Source organism: Apium graveolens, chromosome 8 (genome assembly GCF_009905375.1).
Source record: "Apium graveolens cultivar Ventura chromosome 8, ASM990537v1, whole genome shotgun sequence".
Taxonomy (NCBI): Eukaryota; Viridiplantae; Streptophyta; class Magnoliopsida; order Apiales; family Apiaceae; genus Apium; species Apium graveolens.
The window spans coordinates 255,263,318-255,275,570 of NC_133654.1; positions in this window are offsets into that span (position 1 = coordinate 255,263,318).

Sequence of the window (12,253 nt, forward strand, 5' to 3'; positions counted from 1 at the left end):
GTGGCATCAAGTGCACACAACTCAGCCTCAAAAGTAGACCGAATCACTATAGTCTGTCTGCTTGACTTCCAGGATATTGCTCCACCAGCCAAGTTGAACATATATCCAGTCACTCCATTGGAACCAGACTTCTTAGCTATCCAACTTGCATTATTGTACCCTTCAAGCACACCAGGAAATCTCCTGTAGTGTAAACTAAGGTACATTGTGCCTTTTAGATATCTAAGTACTCTATCAAAAGCATCCCAATGAGTTCTGTTTGGACAGCTTGTATATCTAGCCAACTTAGACACAAAATATGAAATATCTGGTCTAGTACATTTAGCAAGATACTGCAAGCTCCCAATAATCTGAGAATACCTTAACTGAGACACAGGCACTCCTGAAGTATTCTTGACAAGGGAAACTTTAGGATCATAGGGTGTACCACTATGAATAACTATATTTCTCAAGTATAGATTTCTCTATTTAATGAGATTGAATCAAGGTTATTCCCTCAGCCGACTGAATCAGTTTGATTCCAAGAATCACACTAGCCTCACCCATATCATTCATTTCAAAATGCCTTTTCAAGAATTCTTTTGGAATCGTTAATAATCTCAATATTGGTTCCAAATAATAAGATGCCATCCACATATAGGCACAGGATAATACACTCACTACCTATAACTTTAGTGTAGACACACTTGTCACTTTTATTAATCTTATAACTGAATAGCAATACAGTTTCATCAAACTTTTTGTGCCAATCTCTGGGAGCTTGTTTCAAGCCATAGATGGACTTGATCAACTTACATACTTTTCTTTCATTTTCAGATGTAACAAATCCCTCAGGCTGGTCCATATAGATCTCTTCTTCAAGCTCACCATGAGGAAAAACGGTCTTTACATCCATCTGATGGATGATAAGACCATGGACGGAAGCCAATGTTATAAGCATTCGGGTTGTTACCATCCTAGCAACCGGAGAGTATGTATCAAAGTAATCAATTCCTTCCCTCCGCTTAAAACCCTTAGCTACCAGTCTAGCTTTGTACTTATCTATTGAGCCATCAGAGTTCAACTTCCTCTTAAAGACCTATTTGCACCCAATAGTAGATTATCCAGGAGGGAGATCAACCAACTCCCATGTTCCATTAGAAATAATAGAGCCAATTTCACTCTTCACAGCGCCCTTCCAATGCCTAGACTCTGAAGAATCCATAGCTTGTCGGAAAGTTAAAGGTTCGTCCTCGATATTGTAAGTGATAAAATCACCTCCAAAGTCCTTAACTACCTTTGCACGCTTACTTCTCCTTGGTTCCTCTACTTCCTTAGGAATATAGCTACTACTAGGTTCCGCCCCCATATTTGTCATCTTTTCCACATGATCAGGAATAGAACTCGATATGTGAGTAGGATCTTCCTCAGAAGTCATTTCAGGGATTCCAGTCTTCATAGGGTAGACATACTCAAAGAATGTAGCATCTCGAAATTCAACTATCATGCTTTACACTATACCATCTATGTCAGATTTTAATACCAAAAATCTCAAAGCTGTAGTGGTTTCAAGATAGCCCAAAAAGATACAGTCAACAGTTTTCGGACCTAATTTCTTTCTCTTGTGTTCAGAAACAAGCACCTTAGCAAGGCACCCTCACACACGAAGATTCTTAAGACTAGTCATCCTACCTTTTCATAACTCCAAAAGTGTCTTATCCATGTGTTTCAGTGGGACTCTATTCAAAATACGGCAATCCGTATTTAGAGCCTCTCCCCACATGTATTTAGGCAACCCAGAGTTAATAAGCATACTATTAATCATGTCTTTAAATGTTTTGTTCTTTCGTTCAACAACCCCATTAGACTCAGGTGTGTATGGTGGAGTAACTTCATGAACTATACCATTGTTTGCACAAAATTCATTAAAAGCGTTACTCGTATACTCACCACCTCTATCAGATCTCAATCGTTTAAGTTACTTACTAGTTTGTTTTTCTACTTCAGTTTTATATTAATGAATTTACTAAGTGTTTCATCCTTATGTCTAAGTAAATAAACATAACAATATCTACCATTATCATCTATAAAAGTAATGAAGTATCTAAACTGGTCCTTGGTCAACACACCACCAAATTCATAAATATCAACGTGTACTAAATCTAACAAGTCCGAATCCCTAACAATGTTATGAAAAGGTTTCCTTATTTGTTTAGCAGACACACATACTTGACATTTAGAATTCTTTTATATGGTATGTTTTGGAATCAACTCTAAGTTCATCATATTCTTAAGAGCACCAAAGTTTAAGTGACCTAGTCTAGCATGCCATATATCCGAGGATTCAACACAGTTAACAGAAGGAATAATATTATTATTCAAATTCCCCAAAACGGGTTCAGCATTAATAACAAATAAATCATTTGACAAGTAACCCTTGCCGAAAAATATACCAGTGTGAATAAGAACTACTTTATTACACTTGAAAGAAATTTCAAAACCACTAGAAACTAAACAGCTTCCACTTATTATATTTCTACGCATGTCGGGAACATGATGCACTCTAGTCAGAGATAGTATACATCCTGAAGGGAACTTCAGATCCACATTTTCTATTCCAAGTACTTGAGCGGCACTAGCATTCCTCATCTATACAGTCAAGCTATGACTCTGTTGATAAGATAAAAATAAACTAATACTAGCACAAATATCCGCATTAGCTCCAGTATCTATCAACCATTCATTTGACAGATAGGTAGAAAATATTAAAGGGTTGTTGGATACATACCGGTCAATGTTGGTTTCAGAAGCCGTAGCCTCACCAACAACCATGTTCACTACGGGCCCACTTGCGGTTCCTAGCACAACATTTGCTTGCACTACCACCTCAGTTTTCTTCACTTTCTTCGTAGGGCAATCCTTACTCTAGTGGCCAACATGCCCACAAGACCAACATGGTTTGTTTGCCTTGGGTTTCTTGGCCTCGTCCTTGTCACTCTTAGGTTTATTACTATTAACTTTCTTAGCAACAGCCTTCCTTTTCTGTCCTACAGTTGTTACGTTTACCTTCGAGGTACCGTGCTCAGTTAGAATCACATGTTCCTGTTTGGCCTTGTGTTGTTCTTGGACCGAGATGTCCACCATAAGGTTGGTCCAGGTGATCTCTCTTTTCTGTTTTTTCAGGGAGAGAGAGAACTCTTCCCAAGACTTCGGGAGCTTTTCAATCACGCTTATAACCTTGAACTTCTCAGGGAGGTCCATTCCAGACTCCTTCAAAGAATGCACTATCATCTCGAACTCATGCACTTGCCCAGTCATGGACTTATTATCCACCAGCTTGAATTCAAGGAACCTAGCCACATAATACTTTTCCAGACCTTGTGAATTAGTATTATGTGTCTAGTCTACCTTCTCCCATAAGAGTTTTACGGCGTAGGCATCAGAATAATAGACATCAAACAAAGCGCTTGTTAGAGCAGCCAAAATGGCCGCCCTAGCCACCCCATCCTTCTCAGCCCACTTCACAAAAGCCTTAACCGTGTCATCCTTCTCTTGATCTACAACCAGTTTCTCATATTCCAAAACCGGCCACAAACCCTTTATATTCAACCATAATTTCATCCTTTTCTGCCAGCGAAAAAAGCCGATGCCACCATTGAATTTATCCGGTAAACCAGTTAATTCAACAGCTTGTGGAAAACTATAAATGGCCCGATCAATGACCCCAGCAGTTGCACCAGAACTACCACCACCTACGGGAACCTCAGTTTCACTAACCATTATTACGTTAAATAATATATAACTAATTATCTCTTCAAGAATGTTGGAAATATTGACTATTACAGCAACATAGAGGCAGTTATATATCATATTTAACAAGCCAAGGTCAAGATAACTATTAACGAAACAAAATATTTAGGTAAAAAAAATGCATATCAGTAACTATAAAAACGAAGAAAGAACAGAAAATGTACCAGTAACCATAGCTTTAACACAGTGAAGAGAAACAGAAAAGCGTTGGTAGCCAACAGGTACAATGTAACAAGAAAATAAACAGCTGAGTCGTCAGGCCTTGCTTGAAGCCCCGACTGCTCTTAAAGATATAATTTCCCCCACAATGCCTCCTCCAGGATAAAACAGCTCCGGACTTGATGCAACAACAAATCCTACTTCGACTAGCACCTCAGTCGCCGGAAAAATCAGCAGCTCAGAATTGTGTTTGCGAGAGAAGAGAAAGCGGGGAGAAGAAGAGAATGTAGGTGTGGTCTTCTTTCATCAACAACTTAGGCTTCTATTTATAGTAGAGGCTAAGTGTAACTGACCACCCTGATATTAATTGACTTTAATATCAGAAATCAAAACTGCTCATTTAATACATAAATCAAAACTTCTGATTTTCAATTTAAATAAAATGTAACAGTTTTTGTATTTAATCCACACATTAAATCAGTTTTAATGTTTTCAATTATGAATATATATTATCAGTTACATGTTCAGATTCATTGAGTCTGACTCAGCCCACTTACAAAGTGACCAAGCCCAACAGAAACAATAACCCAGCCCGATTGATATTTTAATTCTAATTAAAAAATTAAATCAAAAATAAATAAAATCCTCACTTTATTTATTTTCAATGTGGGACAAATGACACATTCTCCATTCCAAGCTTTTACAAGCTACTGGTTTCAACTCTGTTTCTCTATGGATTTCACTAAGAAAATACTTAGATCCATATGTAAAAGTTTAAGTTCACATATCATGGAACAACTTTCAATCATTAGATTTTAGGATTATCATCAAGAACATAATAAAAAATTATGATCTAAAATCCATTTTTTCTAACAGAAATTTGTTAGAGCATTTCATTCAATGGATCTGAAACACGGCTTCTTAAATTCTCTGGGTTGCCTCGATGAGCTGTTGTTGTTGGAAGAAGAATCTGGAAACCTTTTTCAGGCTGCAGAGATCGCAAGTATGAAAGGAAATCTTATGGTACGTATGTTGCAACTCCTGGTGGATGAGCAGAAGGGATGGCCCCTGAAGCAATTTAGAAAGAAATTAGACCTTTTTTACAAGGCGAAGGAATTTGCCAAGAAAGAATCAGAGTCTTTATATGAGCTAGTCGGTTTGGAGATTAACATATCATCTCATGAACAGAGTAGAAAAAGCTCTTCAAAGAATAGAAATTTAACATATGTTTAATTGTCAGAAGTTTGTATTTGCCACCCAATGTTACTGGCAGTCTGAACTACTTTCTGTTAGGATGAAGTTATTGCAAACTCTTGAAACCATCTTTAATTTAACAACCAAAAATGGCATGTTTATGTTCGTGCAAAGTGTGTGTCGTTGTATCACATGTTTGATATTGCAAAATGTCTCTTTGATTGCAAGTTTCTAAGCTGCAAGTATGACGAATCTAAGGCACTGCTATATTTTGTTGATTTATCTACAAGATATATTCAAAATGTCTTTCTTTTAGATTTTGGTGGAAATCAATGTCTGAGAATATTGTTTGTATGTATGTCTTATAGGGATACAACATTCACAGAAGTTACTAGAGAAAGCCATTCTTGGGGAAATCAGCAACAAGAGGAAACTAACCTATGGGGAAACTTGGAAGGTGGTAATAATGTGGCTAGGGACTTCAAAGCCACCAGAACTTTTGAAGATAATGTACCATGGATGACATGACATTTGTAAAAAATCTCAACGCAGATATTGATAGAAACTCTCAAGGGATATCTGATATGAAGTCACCGTCAAGACCATCTTGAAAGAATTTACTCTGGTTCACTCGTTTTATAAAGCATTGCAAGATACTTTTGGGAGCTAATTGTTGGGGATTCAACTAAAGTTCGCCCAACTGTTTCTTGTATCTAAGAGCATCCACAGCCCGGAGTACCACATATTTATTTTGAGACCCCACATTCAGTCCATGTAAGAAAAAGTAGGCCCAATATAAGAAATGGCCGGTTAAGACTAACGGGCAGCCCATTTCACTACTTTTAATATTAATTTTCATAAAATTTTGCACGTAGTTTTATATTGAATAACTAAACTTAGTTTGTATATAATTTGGTTACATAAATTAACGTTATTAACTCAATTTACTGATAAAATAATTTTACTTTTAAATTCTAAAATAAAATTAAAAATTATAATAATCAAATGAAAGTGATTAAAATTTAAAAATATTATTAAAATATAAAATTCCTAATTAAAATGCACCATTTAATTGAAAACATCAATTAAAAAATGTCAAAGAAGAAAATATTAAATTTAAACGTTACAACATAAAAAAATCAACGATTGTTATGAAATTGCAAGATATACTCAACCAAGTCATTTTGTAGCTGACGATATATTCGTTTATCACATATCTGCATACTGTTTTGAATATATGTTTCATACGGGAGAAAAGGTTTATCACCTAAATTTGGTTCCGGTAAGCCATTTGTTGCATCATCATAAGTAGGTAGTGGACCAAGTTGAACCGCTCCCGATTTTTCGTTGTGCCTCATCATAACACACACCAAATTTCTAAGCACCTTCATTTATTCTTTGTCACCTTTTTTCATTGCCACAACTCCTCTTTTAATGACACCACGATTATCTTATTCACAATATTGATGAATTCGGTCCCAAAATGCTTCGGCTTTTTGATCAATACCGATTAGTGGATCAATTGACACATTCAACCATTAACTTATTAAGAGTTTATTTTCAACCCACCTCCACTGACCGATAATTTGCCTTAAATCTTCGATTTCTTCGCAATCATTATTTATATCAATAATTTTTTTCATGGCCAAAATCCGGCACTTGCGTTTTTGGAGAATTTTGGACATTGATTGATGTTTGTTGGGTTTCAAATTGCGGATTTGAAAATGGAGGAAATGAAAATTGATACGAAGAATTTTGAGGATATGAAAATGAAAATTGAGAATTTGAGAAGCTGAAAATTGGTATTGAGAATTTGGAATTTGAGAATTAAAATTAAAATTTTGTGAATTTCGAAATTAGAAATTTTTGATATGGATATGGAAATTGTGGGTTTATCATTTGAGAATTTGAAGAGGGGTGATTATTTGGATTCATATTTTGATAACAAATGAAAATTAATTTTTTTTAGGAAGTGAAGAATGTGAATGAAAGAATAGGAGAAATGAGTATTTATAGAATTAAATGTTAACATTATAAAATTGAATGGTATAAATAAGAACATTACGATTAGCCGTTGCATAGAAAAAAGAAATAATAAAATATTTAAAAGTAAAGAAATGAGACAGTCCCCTACCGTTGGACGGCCCACTTCATTTGTATTTGCTCCAATGCTTAAAAAAGAGAAATGGAGTGGCCGACTTCACTTTACGAATCCCAATGTTCAAAATGGACCCGCGCTGCGGGTGCTCTAATGGACCGCCTTCTGGTCACGGTATTCTAGGTGTTGACCCAAATGTCACTTTTTGTGGTATAATGGCTCAATGTTACTTTGAAAAAATATAATCCTAAATATTACTTTAAAACAGGGTCTTGGGCCGTTATTTTGTATAATCCAAAACGTAATTTCGCGTTTCGTTTTTTTTCAACATGTAAAACGCACATGCGTGTTGCGTTTTTTAATTTTTTTTCTATGTTAAAACGGAGACTCATGTTTGATTGTTGTAAAAAAACTCAGATGGTAGTTTCGTTTTGCATTTCTTTTTTCTTTTTATCAAAAATACTATATAATGTTATGTTTTCGAGTTTAATATTTTATTTGATGTTTTGTTCGTATTTTATTCATATTTATTCATATTTTAATATTTTTAAAATCCAAATAGAGAATTGGTGAACTCTAAAATATTAAAAGCAGTTAATAATTACAGTTCGGTTCATAGGATTTAGGGAGTACCTAAATCATAGATTAAATTAAAGTTTAGGCTCTAGGGTTTAGGGCCTAAACCCTAAATCCTAAACCCAAATCGGTGTACATTTTATAAATTTATTTTTTAATATTTTCAAAACCCGAAATGGGATTGATGAACCCTAAAATGTTAAAAATTGTTAAATTAGTGTCCACATTTTAATATTTTTTGGTTCACTAATTCTCAACTTAAGATTTAAAAATATTGAAATATTTATATATATTGATGAATAAAATACGAACAAAATACTCCTTAAACTTGTGTTTTAATATTCAAAACATAATATTATCTAGCATTTTGATTAAAATGTTTATAAAAAAATTTTATTAAAAAGGCAAGGTTTGAAAACGCAAACTTAACTTCCAGTTTTAATCAAAAAAGACAAATACGGACCTACAGACCTTATTTTGAATGCCAAAAAGAATCTTTCAAACTACGTTTTGAATGTTTAAAAAATAAAAAAAAATGAAAAATTTAAGAGGTGTTGACGGAGGAATTTGGTAACAATAAATTTTGAGGTTCGTAGCCGGAATCAAGATCTATGACGGTGGTTTTCCGTCGGAAAAGGTGAAGAGTATTCGTCGAGAAACATGAACAGTGTTCGTCGGGAAATATGAACAGCGTTCATCGGAAAACATGAACAGTGTTTGGTGGTGGTGATTATTGGTGGCTGAGATTGCTTAGGATTGATGGTGGGTCCTTAAGGCTCTCGCTTTCGACCTCTTGCAATTTGCCTACGTACCCCTATTTATAGGGAATCAAGCCAACGTAGTTCTTGGGGAACAAGAAACCTAATGGGCTTAGATCTATTCTACTAGCTTTAGGAATGTCCGCCGATAAGGCCCAACCACAAAGGCCCAAGGCTCGTCCACGGCTTCGAGACTTCACGGATAAGGCATCTCCCTAGCCAAGGATAACCCTCATCTACCAGCTGTTTCTCTAATCTGTGGACGCAGGTATAGTCGTGGTTCACCCCAAATATTGGACGCATCCTTGTCCCTCGGATAAGGAGCCCCTACCAGATTGCAGGACAAGTGATCCCAAGCTTTTGGGTGCAAAGTGCAAGATACTCTGAAGTCTCCCAACGAGGACACCCGTTGACTATAGAGACAGAGCTCCTAAAGTACACACCAGATTTTACCCCACATCCCCAATGAGGACACTCATTGACTACAGGAGGAGGCTTTCCATCCAGACATACCCCTAGAGGTCTCTGACCACGGACACCGCCTTCCTGTGGTTGCATTACAGGAAGGAGTTCTTCAATAGAGTACCTGCAGCAAATATGTTAGTAATAATAATCTTCTTCCTCCTTAAAGAATCCAAAGTCCACGTCCAAGTAACATGTCAAAGTTGAATTCCGCGCCAAGTAGAATCTACGGGCGTGCCCAAATATTTCTGTATGTTGGCGCTACCTTGTGTTATCAGCCTTTGATCTCTTTATAGGGCGCGCCCTAACTTATTCAACGGTTAGGGATCGCCTTAACTCTGTCCAAAAAAAGCCAATATATGAATCCGTCAAAGTAATCAAGTCCGAGGAATCCGTCCAAGGAATCTGTCAATCAAATATTTAGGGCTCGCCCTAACTCTTCCAATGGAAAGGGCTTGCCCTGACCCGTCCAAGGGTTTTGGCTCGCCAAGCTGTCCAAGGTTTGGGCTCGCCCTAACTCGTCCAAGGTTTGGGCGCGCCCTAACTTTTCCAAGGTTTAGGCTCGCCCTAACTCGTCCAAGGTTGGGGTTCACCCTAACTCGTCCAAGGTTGGGCTCACCCTAACTTTGTCCAGGGTTTGGCCTCCCCTAACTCGTCCAAGGTTTGGGCGCGCCCTAACTTTTCCAGCAAAAACCAATTTTCTTGGACGTTCGTCTTTGGTCGTTTGTCCTTGGCTGTCCGTGAAAACCTATTTTCTTGGCGTCCGTCCAAACTGAGTTCTATTGACCTGACTTTGACCCGGATAACTTTCGTACCAAATTTTGGCTATAGCAACTACCCCCCAAATTCGATATGTCATTGGAAATGGAATGGAATTTTAACTTTCTTGGCTTCAAAAAATTTGTACACGTCGTTCTCTTAATAAGGCGCACCCATATTGGTTTAGCTTTCAAGGTGCAGTCAAAAAATTTAAACTGACTCATACGTCAATTATGGGAGACATATGTCAATACTATTTTTAAACCTAAGAAAAAATCATTTCATCCTTAACTATAAGGGTGCGCCCTCCGCATCTTCATCTATGAAGGCGTGTCCTCGGCCTTTGGCATCTTTCCTACCCCTTTGAGGGAAATTCCTCTATAAGAAGTGCATCTAACTCGACAAAGTCTTTAAACTTGGGGGGGGCGCCCTCTCTTAGAGGAGCATTTTGACAAGGTTTTTATCTTTGGAGGGCGCGTCCTCTACAAGAGAAGCATCATCCTCGATAAATTCTTCATCCTTGGAGGGCGCGTCCCCTGTAAGAGGAGCATCTACCTCGAAAATGTATTCATCCTTGGAGGGTACGTTCTCTCTAAGAGGAGCATCTACCTCGACAAGGTATTCAACTTGGAGGGTGCATTCTCTCTAAGAGGCGCGTTTACCTCGACAATGATTTTCATTATTGGAGGGCGCATCCTCTATATGAGGCGCGTCTACCTCGACAAGGTAACATCCTTGGAGGGTGCATTCTCTTTAAGAGGAGCATCTACCTCGATAAGGTTTTCATTCTTGGAGGGTGCGTCCTCTATATGAGGCGCGTCTACCTCGATAGGGTAACATCCTTGGAGGGTGCATTCTCTCTAATAGGAGCATCTACCTCAACAAGGTTTTCATTCTTGGAGGGCGCGTCCTCTATAAGAGGAGCATCTACCTTGACAAGGTATTCATCCTTGGAGGGCGCGTCTTCTGCAAGAAGAGCATCTACCTCGATAAGGGTCTTCATCCTTTGAGGGTACATCCTCTATATGAGGCGCGTCTACCTCGACAAGGTAACATCCTTGGAGGGTGCATTCTCTCTAAGAGGAGCATCTACCTCGACAAGGTTTTCATCCTTGGAGGGCGTGTCTTCTGCAAGAATAGCATCTACCTCGACAAGGTATTCATCCTTAGAGGGCGCGTCTTCTGCAAGAAGAGCATCTACCTCGACAAGGGTCTTCAGACGTGGCGTGCGCGTCCCCACTAACCCAGTTAGGGAGAATCCTGAGGGTTTTTCTTAGACACCCGCCAAATATTTAGGGCGACCCTGAGGATTTTCCCAAACACTTCATGATTGCCCTTGCTTCTTCTAAAAGTTTCAAGTAAAACGTAAGGTTAGCCTTAGTTTCTTCCTCAAAATAGTGATCTCTGTGGAATGACACAACTCTTATTTCCACGGAAACCATGGTTTCAAATCCATGAAACGTGAAAGGAAATTTTCTAATAGTTGGTGTTGGAGTGGTGTTTTAAGATTATAAAACCATAGGGAGATCCTCTGGTCAATCACCTTCAACGTATGCTTGATGATCTTGTTAATGCATTCAGTCCTACCATTGCTCTATGGGTGGTAGACCGTGGCAAATTCTTTCTTTATGTGTACATCTTCACACAACTTTTTTAGCTCCTTGTTATCAAATTGCTCTCCATTATCCGATATGAGTTTATATTGGATTCCAAATCTGCAGACAATAGAGTTAAAGACGAATTCTTTGATCTTCTTTGCTGTAATATTTGCTAAGGGCATGACTTCTGCCCATTTATTGAAATAATCTAGATTCACAACAACATGCTTGACACCCCCTTTCGCATGTAGGAGTTTGCCAATGTGATCAACCCCCCATATGGAAAAGGACCAATGACTTATCATTGAGGTCAGAGAGGTAGTCAGGGCAGTCGAGTGGTTGGCAACAATCACAAGCCCGAACAAACTTGAAAGAATCTTGTTTCATTGACGATCATTAATACCCATTTCTGAGAATCTTCATGGCTAGCGAACCACCCCCAAATGGTTGCCGCAAATTCCCTCATGTACTCTCTCTATGGATATAGTCACATTCTTCACTATCAATTCGTTTCAGTAGGGGTTGATTAAATTCTCTTCGGCAAAGAACTCCATCATACTGCACATATTTCGCTGCTTGGTAGCCGAGACGCCGAGCTTTTCCCTTGTCTTCCAGCAAAGTCAATACGCAGATATAATCTTGTATCAGAGTCATCGAAGTTTCATCTCGGACCGCTCCGACTAGCAATATATTTACTTGAGGGATACTCAAAACTTCTTGAATTCCCAATGGACTCTCTCCAAGCAACACACTTCCATTTGAGAGCCCATTTTTTCCAAGGCATCTGCGATGTCGTTCTTTTCCATTGGCACACACTCTAATCTAACTTCGTCAAACCTCCGTAGTAGGCGCTGCACACA